Source organism: Haliotis cracherodii, unplaced genomic scaffold (genome assembly GCF_022045235.1).
Source record: "Haliotis cracherodii isolate W230 unplaced genomic scaffold, xgHalCrac1.p SCAF_13, whole genome shotgun sequence".
NCBI classification, from domain to species: domain Eukaryota; kingdom Metazoa; phylum Mollusca; class Gastropoda; order Lepetellida; family Haliotidae; genus Haliotis; species Haliotis cracherodii.
The window spans coordinates 3,227,496-3,240,351 of NW_027266268.1; the positions used below are offsets into that span (position 1 = coordinate 3,227,496).

Genomic DNA, 12,856 nt, shown 5'->3' on the forward strand with positions numbered 1-12,856 from the left:
AGTTAACACATGTGCTCACACTGTGTTTTCAGCAGATCATGTATTGTAGAATCCAACTTGACTGTCACTTATGAAGATGAAACACTGCATTATGCTAGCAGTACATGTCATGTAATTTCAGATCTTCAAGCCCTTTATGATGCATGTCTATTAATGCTGTTTATGTCACATGAATGTTTGTCCTGCTATGTTGTGCGATACATTGGTAAGCTGGGTCCATACATTTTGCATTTATTGCTTCCCATTTCTTTATCATGGATGACAGGAAAAATGTGAGACGTTATATGCTGATGGAAGTTATCGCCCCTGGGTAAAACATCTGTAATTTTATATCGAAGTTAACAATTTCAATTTTCTAAAATGTGTACCCAATATACACTTTGAGAAGTAATTACAATTTGTATATAGAAAATTGGATTGTTATTTATCAGTTATCAATACAGTGCTTTCCTACTGCCAATGTGTCTATTGTTATTACACTGTTGTTAATACATAACAGGTTGAAAATAAATTTGTATTTATTGTTCACATGTGTTTGTTATCTATATGGGTTAATTGTATTGCTGTATGTTGCTGAATCCTGTAATATTGATCTGATATCATGTTCCCTGTGAAGGTTTTTCAGCCGCAATGCTATAGAACAAGTGAAAAGATTTAACAATAAATCAATATTATAGTATAGTAAAAGAGTATGTGGGTATCAGGTCCATTCAGGTAAAATTGTTTGAAAGTTGCAATTTTGTCAATATTCAAATTGACAATTCAATCAAGGAAATATTGGGGGAAAAGTCATCCAATTTTGTCTTGCATTTGTGTCCCAGTCTTGTTGGTTGAAATAAAGAGTTTCTAAATGATGATGATGATACTCCTGGTGCCACACAAACAAACCACACCATGTCAGGCCAGCTACAGCCAACTGCATCTGTATTAGGTGGTAGATGTATAAGTCGAAACTGACCATCAGGCACATGCAAGTAGTCTAATCTCGCTTTGGGAATAGTTGGACATTTTATTTCCAGTAAGCCACAGGGTGGGTTTCGACTAGGATTGTAGATTTTTCTATCAGGTGATGCTCCAAGCCAGGAACAGATAGGGCTGATAACCACACCACACCTGAACATATTCACTTGTATCCTGCATCTGAAAACACAAAAAAATGATACATTTTTTTCAACTTTAACATGGTGAATTTTTTTTTTTTAAATACCAGGGAGGTATTAGAAGATTTTTCACATTTTCAACACAGGTCAATTTAGAAAAGGAATTTTCAGTCAGTAATAAGATAATTTTGTGGGGAAATGGAAACAAGTTGCTACAATCATGTCCTAAATTATTTCTAGGATTACTGAAATAGTTTGAAAATATTTGTTTGTGTAATCAAGGCAGAATTTTATTATTCTCACATCAGCATAGGCTTGGGCTGCAGTTGGCTCACATGCCAGACCATGTCTCATTGGCGCTGTCGTGATCTTCCTTCCTGTTTTTAAGAAGGTGGCATAGTTCTCAAATCCTGAAAGCAAGAGTATTTAGTTATGAAATAAGTTCAGGAAGATTCCTGTTTACCTGTTAGTCATTGTTTAATGTTTCTTCTAAGCACATGACATGACAACCTATACAAACAAATCAACAAATGTTTAAATTTACCTCTTTTCTTTATTATTACACCAGCAACAGATGCAGTTAATCTGGATTGTCTGACTTTGCGCCACTCTGTCGAGATGACTGTGTCTGAGTGGATTTCTCAATCTCAATACTTTGATCATTAGTCACAGAGAGAGCTTCTAGGTTGACTGTGAATCACTTGGAATACTTGAGGGACCAATACTGTTTTGGAGTGGAAAGTCTGGAATTTGTGTGACTATCATCATTAATAATGGTGCCCTTCGTAAGTCCTCGCTGATACGATAACACACTCCCTTTTGGAAACATGCCAAACTTTGTTAATACTTCAGATAAAAACTGTCAGAAGTAACATATCCGGCCTAATGTCACTTAGCGAATAAACTAAGTTTTGGATTGGAGGTAGAGGTAATTGCAAAGGATTGTAGAGGTTAGAATGGTCACCATTAGCGACACGAGTAGGGTTCTCAAGGTCATACCCTTGAACAACGATATCTGACTGAGCTCCCTTAATTTCTTCTCCTCTTGGAATATGCCAGGTTTGGGGAAGTGAAGTTTTGCAGACATCATCTGGAATGGCAGTAACACCGAGACACATGTAGTTTGCTATCTGGTGGCCACAACTCTGACTCTGGCAGTAACACCGAGACACATGTAGTTTGCTATCTGGTGGCCACAACTCTGACTCTGGCAGTAACACCGAGACACATGTAGTTTGCTATCTGGTGGCCACAACTCTGACTCTGGCAGTAACACCGAGACACATGTAGTTTGCTATCTGGTGGCCACAACTCTGACTCTGGCAGTAACACCGAGACACATGTAGTTTGCTATCTGGTGGCCACAACTCTGACTCTGGCAGTAACACCGAGACACATGTAGTTTGCTATCTGGTGGCCACAACTCTGACTCTGGCAGTAACACCGAGACACATGTAGTTTGCTATCTGGTGGCCACAACTCTGACTCTGGCAGTAACACCGAGACACATGTAGTTTGCTATCTGGTGGCCACAACTCTGACTCTGGCAGTAACACCGAGACACATGTAGTTTGCTATCTGGTGGCCACAACTCTGACTCTGGCAGTAACACCGAGACACATGTAGTTTGCTATCTGGTGGCCACAACTCTGACTCTGGCAGTAACACCGAGACACATGTAGTTTGCTATCTGGTGGCCACAACTCTGACTCTGGCAGTAACACCGAGACACATGTAGTTTGCTATCTGGTGGCCACAACTCTGACTCTGGCAGTAACACCGAGACACATGTAGTTTGCTATCTGGTGGCCACAACTCTGACTCTGGCAGTAACACCGAGACACATGTAGTTTGCTATCTGGTGGCCACAACTCTGACTCTGGCAGTAACACCGAGACACATGTAGTTTGCTATCTGGTGGCCACAACTCTGACTCTGGCAGTAACACCGAGACACATGTAGTTTGCTATCTGGTGGCCACAACTCTGACTCTGGCAGTAACACCGAGACACATGTAGTTTGCTATCTGGTGGCCACAACTCTGACTCTGGCAGTAACACCGAGACACATGTAGTTTGCTATCTGGTGGCCACAACTCTGACTCTGGCAGTAACACCGAGACACATGTAGTTTGCTATCTGGTGGCCACAACTCTGACTCTGGCAGTAACACCGAGACACATGTAGTTTGCTATCTGGTGGCCACAACTCTGACTCTGGCAGTAACACCGAGACACATGTAGTTTGCTATCTGGTGGCCACAACTCTGACTCTGGCAGTAACACCGAGACACATGTAGTTTGCTATCTGGTGGCCACAACTCTGACTCTGGCAGTAACACCGAGACACATGTAGTTTGCTATCTGGTGGCCACAACTCTGACTCTGGCAGTAACACCGAGACACATGTAGTTTGCTATCTGGTGGCCACAACTCTGACTCTGGCAGTAACACCGAGACACATGTAGTTTGCTATCTGGTGGCCACAACTCTGACTCTGGCAGTAACACCGAGACACATGTAGTTTGCTATCTGGTGGCCACAACTCTGACTCTGGCAGTAACACCGAGACACATGTAGTTTGCTATCTGGTGGCCACAACTCTGACTCTGGCAGTAACACCGAGACACATGTAGTTTGCTATCTGGTGGCCACAACTCTGACTCTGGCAGTAACACCGAGACACTTGTAGTTTGCTATCTGGTGGCCACAACTCTGACTCTGGCAGTAACACCGAGACACATGTAGTTTGCTATCTGGTGGCCACAACTCTGACTCTGGCAGTAACACCGAGACACATGTAGTTTGCTATCTGGTGGCCACAACTCTGACTCTGGCAGTAACACCGAGACACATGTAGTTTGCTATCTGGTGGCCACAACTCTGACTCTGGCAGTAACACCGAGACACATGTAGTTTGCTATCTGGTGGCCACAACTCTGACTCTGGCAGTAACACCGAGACACATGTAGTTTGCTATCTGGTGGCCACAACTCTGACTCTGGCAGTAACACCGAGACACATGTAGTTTGCTATCTGGTGGCCACAACTCTGACTCTGGCAGTAACACCGAGACACATGTAGTTTGCTATCTGGTGGCCACAACTCTGACTCTGGCAGTAACACCGAGACACATGTAGTTTGCTATCTGGTGGCCACAACTCTGACTCTGGCAGTAACACCGAGACACATGTAGTTTGCTATCTGGTGGCCACAACTCTGACTCTGGCAGTAACACCGAGACACATGTAGTTTGCTATCTGGTGGCCACAACTCTGACTCTGGCAGTAACACCGAGACACATGTAGTTTGCTATCTGGTGGCCACAACTCTGACTCTGGCAGTAACACCGAGACACATGTAGTTTGCTATCTGGTGGCCACAACTCTGACTCTGGCAGTAACACCGAGACACATGTAGTTTGCTATCTGGTGGCCACAACTCTGACTCTGGCAGTAACACCGAGACACATGTAGTTTGCTATCTGGTGGCCACAACTCTGACTCTGGCAGTAACACCGAGACACATGTAGTTTGCTATCTGGTGGCCACAACTCTGACTCTGGCAGTAACACCGAGACACATGTAGTTTGCTATCTGGTGGCCACAACTCTGACTCTGGCAGTAACACCGAGACACATGTAGTTTGCTATCTGGTGGCCACAACTATGACTCTGGCAGTAACACCGAGACACATGTAGTTTGCTATCTGGTGGCCACAACTCTGACTCTGACCAGTGGTACAGGAACACACAGCAGTCTCCACAGAAAGTGGATGACAACCGAAATATATCTGGAGAAAAAATGAAATAAGTATCACTATTCATAATATTAATTACATTCCTTTTCACATTCATTTAAAGATAGATTATACCACAGTAACCAGTAGCAACTGATTTCAACATGCTGAGTTATAGATCTAATTATTAACAGTCACATGAATTGAAACAAAGTAATTATAATCCCGGTGAAAGTGACAAACAATTACTGATGAGCATGATAAATAACATCAACTGATAAAATAGGAATGTTGGCCTGTTCATTATATATGCAGGGATAATTCTAGGCTGGGCCTTGTGCTTTTAACCCCTAAATTTGAAAAAAGGGCCACATTTACATTTACAATTGGGCATTTTAACACTGTGCTGTATGGCCAAGTGTGGGTGTACCTCTGGAATATTTGAAATTTTCAGGTAAAGCGCCCATGTCAGAAATTTCTAGAGTGAACCCTGAATATGTATTCAAATAAAATTAACATTACTTTAACATCATATATCATAAATACCTCAACTTAATGAGGGGATTCGTTTTTCCTCTGTGATCTGTAACAAGATGCTGTTACACGAAAAAACATCATCACCTGTGGTGCGAAATGACGTGCGAAATGGATGAAATATTTAAACAGAAAAAAAAAAAAAAATTGTATCACTTTAATAATACAAAAGATCTACTGGAGTAGAGCTATCTCGATCCAGCATATGCTTATGTTTGCTTATGATCTCGATTATCCACCTCAATCAATATGCTGCTTGCTTGAAGAATTTCGCATCAGGATTGAAGGATTTGAAACCTGGACACATAATAAGTTGAGTCTTCTGTTTTGTTCATGCTGATAAGTAAACGTGCATGCCTTCCCCTGATCATATTTCAAAGTTATGACTTTACAGTACCATCCCCTATAATAACTGCCGAGCAACATCGTAAACATTAGCCGAGACATCTAGGTCATACGACTTATCGTGTTGTGTAGGCTGGTGAAAAACAGCGATTACTCACCCTTCAGGTCGTGGATATAAGCTTCAGAAAAGTATTTGTAGCCCTTTCCCCGAGCTACCGGACAGTTTATGAATATAGATTTCCACGAACGAAAATGTGAAATCAGGAAAAACGTTTAGATTTTTCGCATTCGCCGCGATTATGTTAACCCTCATGGTGCCTGGCCGTTAGCTGTCTTTGTACATCTTGACTGCCTTGCAGTAGTCGCACTGGCAGAATCTGTAGAAACCCGGGTCTTCGCTGTGACGAGCGAGCGCTTTAACCACTAGGCTACCATACCGCCCTGTTTTACATGAAGTAAATCACAATTCTCTGTCAGTCACTGAAAGGTCAATATCCTGAAAACTGGAAGTATGAAGATGAGACCTGAAATGTTCACATATAGATCTACACATTTAATCACGCAAAAAGTAGTTAAGCAATGTTGTATCTTCACTACCACGTGACCAATGAAGATCCGGGGTAGAATAGGTCTTCAGCAACCCATGCTTGCCGTAAAAGGCGACTATGCTTATCGTAAGACTCGACTAACGGGATCGGGTGGTTAGGCTCGCTGACTTGGTTAATGCATGTCATCGTATCCAAATTGCGCGGATCGATGCTCATGATATCAATCACTGGATTGTCTGGTCCAGACTCGATTATTTACAAACAGTAGTCATATATTGCTGAGTGCAGCGTTAATCAAACAAACAAAGTCACTACCACGTGGCTTTGTAGTCTCGCATAAGTTCCGCTGACCTTTGTCCCACATAAATGTACTACATAAACACACTTTTGAAATATATGCTTGTCGTAAGAGGCGACTAATGGGATCGGGTGGTCAGGCTCGCTGACTTGGTTGATGCATGTATCACAATTGCGCAGATCGATGCTCATGATATCAATCACTGGATTGTCTGGTCCAGACTCGATTATTTACATACCGCCGTCATGTAGCTGAGATATTGCTGAAAGCGTCGTGAAACAACAAACAAAGAATTAATACTTCTGAAATTCGTGATGGCCTGTTTCAACAAAGTGGTAATCTTTCACCACGCGCTTCCTTTTTCTCCATAACCTTCACATGAAGTGTTTCTTTGCGGGTGTTAAAATCGTGATGAAATATGCACATGAGCACACGACGGGGAATGTCAGACTTGTGCCTGCAGACATTCGTATATCATGCCAAAGTACATGTTCTATCTCCTCGTGTAGGTAAAAACATCTGTCGCTGTATGCCATCCCATTGGCCACCAACTTGAACCTATTTCTGAGTGTGGAGGACTTTCAGGGATGACAGACATGGTTATTCTGTACTTAGCCATAGAAAAAGTTATTATACATTTAATATTATGGATATTATCAGTTGACAACTTGACATCAGTCAAACGTTTTAATTGTTGGTAGATTGATTAAATGAGTGTCGGAACACTCTCTATACGGTAAAGAATATATGTTACTTGTTAACTGCGCATATAGAGCTCTTCTACATGGGCACGGTCGCTCGCATGCCGGAATAAACAAAATCGTTCGTTACAACGAACATGGCTATACTTTGCCGTTGATAAAGAAGAACTGTAATAAAGGTTTAGATATTTATGAACGATTTGAACTGAGAACAGTAATTACGCTTGTATGAAGTGTCGAGCGGGTGATTGCAATATAGAAAGAAGCGCTCATAAAATCTCTTTCTAACTGTTGCCATTAATTGTCTTCGTCTTATTTTGTTCAATTAATCTGACATTATATCTAAAAACTCCAATTATTACATAAATATAGAATACTAAACGAGCTCCCGTGTAATACCAATTTTATGAAACGAGTAAATAGTTGTGGTATCTGAAGAGCGTAAGCGAGTTTAGTATTTTATTTATTACTTGCATTTATAACGTTTTTAGAATTACACTGTCGTGTATGAATAGGCTGACACCTACACGATCCACGGCATAATATCCAAATGGGTTTTACAGAATAATACTTTGAAACGGATTAATTTACTACCTTACAACGGTCCACCTTTAGAATTCAGGCGTCCGCTCCACAAAGTTATCGTAGTTCTAAGGTTATCGCAACTAACATACTTTAACAAAGACTTACGACTGTCGTTGCGCTACAGTACGATCTTCTTGTGGAACGGGGCTCTGAACCACAAAGTTTACAATCACGTCGCAATCCCCGATGACGTAATTTGTGGAGTTTTGTTGCAAGATCCATCGGCGAAACAATGTCATGTGACGTCAGCCTAGCAACAAGGTTGCTAGGTCATCGAGTGTGCATAAGTTCCTCTCAGTGATTTATCATCTCCACACAGCAAAGTCGTTGAATAAGCCAAGTAGTCTAAAGGGACGTTGAGAGCTTTCAATATTTGTTCGTGAAACTTGTTCCGACAGTACATAAGCACGCGTTTTGGTATTACACAGTGTAATACAGCTGTATGTTTATTAAACGGGTGGTCTCTTCACGGACAAGCAATAAACAGTTTTATTACCCATAGGGTTAGAAACAACGTTCATAAAAATCGTATGAGCACAAGTGAAAATATCACTACACCAGTGTATTGTTTACGAAATCCGGCCGGCATTGTTGACGTCATTTGAATCATATTGAGACGTAAGATCGGAATGACGTTACACTAGAAACGACGTCATAGCTGAAGATTGTTGACGTCATTCGACAAATTATGGTTTTCGTGGACAGGGGTTGCGATCCGTGCATTTTTCTCAAGGGACACTCGTTTCGTAAAATCAGTATGATACATATGCTCGTATATTAATCTCCGTAATAAGTCTGAAAATGGTACTTTGCAGAAAATGACTCAAAATGTTTGATGCCATGTATCTCATGAATTGAAGCTTGTGATTTGTATTTTTGTCTTCCTAAGATACTATAGTTTCAATACACAATGAGAAGTCAAAATGTAATCCTTTTCCCATAAGGTCCCTTATCTCATGATTGGTCACATATATTGATGAAGCTTTGTATTTTAACCGTGCGAACGTTATGCAATGTCAAATAGGGTGTGGTCGCAGTGGCCTGAATGTCCACAGGGTCTTCGTCAATGGTGTCTGTTACGTTCCTTCCTTTCTCTTTATAATAAATAAAGTAGGAAACCATATTGAATCCGCCCCTGCTCCTGTAACCCGCTCTTATACTTGCTACCCACGAATGAGTGAGTGAGTATGGTTTTACGCCGCTTTTAGCAATATTCCCGCAATTTCACGAAAGAGCACTCCAGAAAATGGCCTTCACATATTGTAGCCATGTGGGGAATCGAACCTAGGTCTTCGGCGTGACGAGAAAAACCTTTAACCACTAGGCTACCCAACCGCCCCTATCCAGGCATGGGATGACAATACATGTATAACAGCTTGTCCAAAGTTTATTTAAGTAATCTCTATTACAATTAATGACGGAAGTATACTTTGTTAAGTTATAAACATTCAGTGAGCTCCTGCATAATATGGAATATTAATGGATAATAAAGTTGAAAATGAGCCGTATTGACAAAATAATGATATGGTTAAAGGAGTTATTCCTCGATAAATCACCAAAAAGAACATTTTCTTTGGATACTGTTACCGGCTTTGTGTTTTGTGCGATATCCCAATTTCCATGTCTCGCCAGATGGAAATCACTTTGTTGTATTCCCAAAATATATGTACATGTATAACCGATTCTGTTTCTTTAGAACAGTAGCTACAACTTGTACTGTCTACGTATCCCATTTTATTAAGAAGACAGTTTGTTGTCAATATATGATGTAAAATTTACTGGAACCATTGTTTTGTGTAAGTCACGTCCGTGCAACTAAACGGGATAGAATTGATAAAGCGTTCGCTCGTCACGCTGAAGACCCGGGTTCGATTCCCGACATGGGTACAATGTGTGAAGCCCATTTCGAGTGTCCCCCGCCGTGATATTGCTGAAATATTGCTAAAAGCGGCGTAAAACCATACTCACTCACTCACTTGTTCTTCAATAGCGTACTCCCATTCAGCAAAATGATCATTTCTCTCACATATTTTTTAATAAAGTATTTTATACAAATACCGTGAACCTTTTTTTGAGTGTTCAGATGATACATATGAAATGGTAAAAATGGACATTGTAGGTATCTCTCAAATTTGGGTAATCGTTGGCTTCGACAGTACCGTTTAACAGCGTGGAGAACACCCGTGTAGGTTAAAAAGTTGGTCTTCAAATTCAAAACGGTTTTAAAGGTCTCGAATAACATGAATTGTCCGTTATTGTGTAGAAGATCATTAAAGAAACGTACCCCTTTTACAAACCATTCTTTATAATAAATACTGATATTTCCTATTTTTATGTTTTTGTTATGCCATATATATTGTACAAGGATACCCTTGTCATGCATACGCTCGACTTGCCATTCATACGCTCGGCGTGGAAGTTATCTTTGAATTTCCACCAGGCCTTAATAAGGTCCTTGTTGTATACATTATTTATCTTTGTAATCATCTGTTATCTTAATGTCTTGCGGGTAATTTCGAATGCATTTCGTCGAGATCAGTACTGAATTTAAGTAATTCCAAGTAGATCGAACGGATCTTGCCTCTAATCCAAATTCCATTCTTGAGTAGTGTTATTCTAGAGCGCTTGTTTATCCTATCCAGAGTATCCTTGTTTTGTCTTTGTTAACTTTTAAGCCGGGAAATTTAGCATAGAGACGGAGAGCCTGTAGTACAGTATAGAGGCATCGTCTGAAGGATCCTTAGGACAGTATTACGAATCTTAATACCTTTAATGTTATTGTTGTTTCTTATCATTATTGCTAGTATTTTAGCACATATTCTAAAGATATAGGGAGACAAGGGATCACCTTGTCTGCAACCCCTAGATGAAAAGTGGGGATCCAAAGCTATCAAATAGTACACATGATTGAATATCTTTGTAAAAGTTTTTTTATCCTTCTTCTTATTGAGATTCCCAAACCAAAAAGGTTAAGTGTTTCGCTTACGAATTACCAATCACTGCATCAAATGCTTTTTCAAAATTAAAGGTAATAGTAAACCTGGTATCTGATAGGTATCGGTGAAGTCCAGTAGATCATAAATGTATTTTCCAGCCATAAAAATCAGGAGGTTTTACCCATTGTGATATTGCTATTGATGAGATTTTATAGAATACTGATAGAATTAGTTTTTCAAATGCTGTTTTGGTTAATGTCCTTTTAGGATACATGTTGTTACTCCTTGTCTTATTGATATTGATAAATATCCATCATTATAAGCGTCAATTAAGGATTTTATTTAATATTTCCTAAGGTCGTTCCAGACAAATTCCGCCGTATGTCCACTTGCGTAAATGTTTAACAGCCTCTTGTACCTCACAATTTATCAATGTATTTTATTTGTGTTTTACAGTAGTTTCGAAACCATATAAGTAGTAATTTATGATTTAATGTTGATAGATCCGTGTGTGAAAACAATTCAGTGAACAGATCTTTGTAAAATAACTCGGTGAGTAGATCCCTTTAAAATAACTTTGTCCTTTTGACTTCTGTGAATAACATTTTAAAACTCATGTACGTCAGTGTCCATTTCACGCATTGGTCAAACGGCCTGCCTAATGCACGCAATGGGCAGATGCACAGATTGGGTGTAAAATATACCCCATGCAATATTTGTAAGAAATGCTGTATCTTCAGTGTGATGTGGGAATATGATGTCTGTAATTTCTCCTATATTGTATACAGCTGAATACATACGTACACTACTTACCCGTGCTCTTGGCTTCCAACAAAGCGTAGACTTCTACAACCTTCACCTTCCACATTGAGCTGACACGCCCTGACTATCGTAACAAAGGGCTTGCATCGCTTATAACCAGTAGAACGACAATGCACACGTAATCAACAATCAAATTGTGAATCATATACCTGCAATAGTAGGGAAATAAGACTTGAAGCTACATATACAAATAGGAGGGGAAGGCAGAGGTGAGAACGTGGGATGAAAAAAGGGATAAGAAAGCCAGAAACAAAAGCGAAAGCAAGAGGTAGGCAGGAGTAGAACAAAACGTGGTGAGAATACGAGTGGAAGGAGGAAATGAAACGGGACATGACTAGGGAGACGACGAGGGCGTGTCTGTCAGGGCAGCATTCAGTCCCAGGGACACATTAAAAAATATAATCCAAATGGAGCCCTCAACAATGCAAGGCAATCTACTAGACTTGCCACATCATACTAGGCTTGAGGTGGATTCACTTTTTTAAATTATTCTGTTTGTCTGGGAGACACGATGGGGCTGTTGCACGCATATGTTGAAAGCTGTTGAAAGCACGTACATCTAAATTCATAAATGTGCATTCATGAATGTATTACAAGACACGTGCCCTGAAATGATATACTCCAGCATCTGTGCATGACAATTATGCCGTGATAAACATGCATTCTGTACACACGTAGCTTTTAATAACTTTTAGGAAATGCTTTTTTCAATAACCGAGATATATTCTTCAGATGTTTACACCCAAAGTCAGGAAAATTGCAGTCATTGTTGGATGTTTCAAGGCTCAGTGGTCCATGAGTTCATTCTTCACTTCAATTGCATACACATGTGGCATTATGTACCCACACTCAAGTGATGTAACAGTGGCAGTAGAGGTGACATTAACAATGCACCACAATATGTAGACAGGCAAATGTTACTTAAGGACACATCGGAATCAGTAGAGTGAGTGAGTGAGTGAATATGGTTTTACGCCGCTTTTAGCAATATTCCAGCAATATCACAGCGGGGGACAACAGAAATGGGCTTCACATATTGTACCGTGATATTGTTGGTATATTGCTAAAAGCGGCGTAAAACCAAACTCACTTACTCGCCGTTCACGGAGCTCTCTATACTATCGCTGCCACCAGTCAAAACTCCCCACTGTGATAGGTGAAAACAACCATGCTTGGAGTTGAACTCGCAACAGAATATCTGTTATGTTTACAAACAAGTGACGACTGTCGTGACGCCGAATACACTTACCG

General features: G+C 40.5%; 1 protein-coding gene and 1 pseudogene across 1 annotated transcript in view; one reads left to right on the forward strand and one right to left on the reverse strand.

Annotated features, from left to right (window-relative positions):
- LOC139459513 (coiled-coil-helix-coiled-coil-helix domain-containing protein 5-like) overlaps positions 1–12,856 on the forward strand; it is a 433,260-nt gene that overhangs the window by 222,979 nt on the left and 197,425 nt on the right. The window lies entirely within an intron of this gene.
- Positions 767–1,929, reverse strand: LOC139459402 (uncharacterized; annotated as a pseudogene).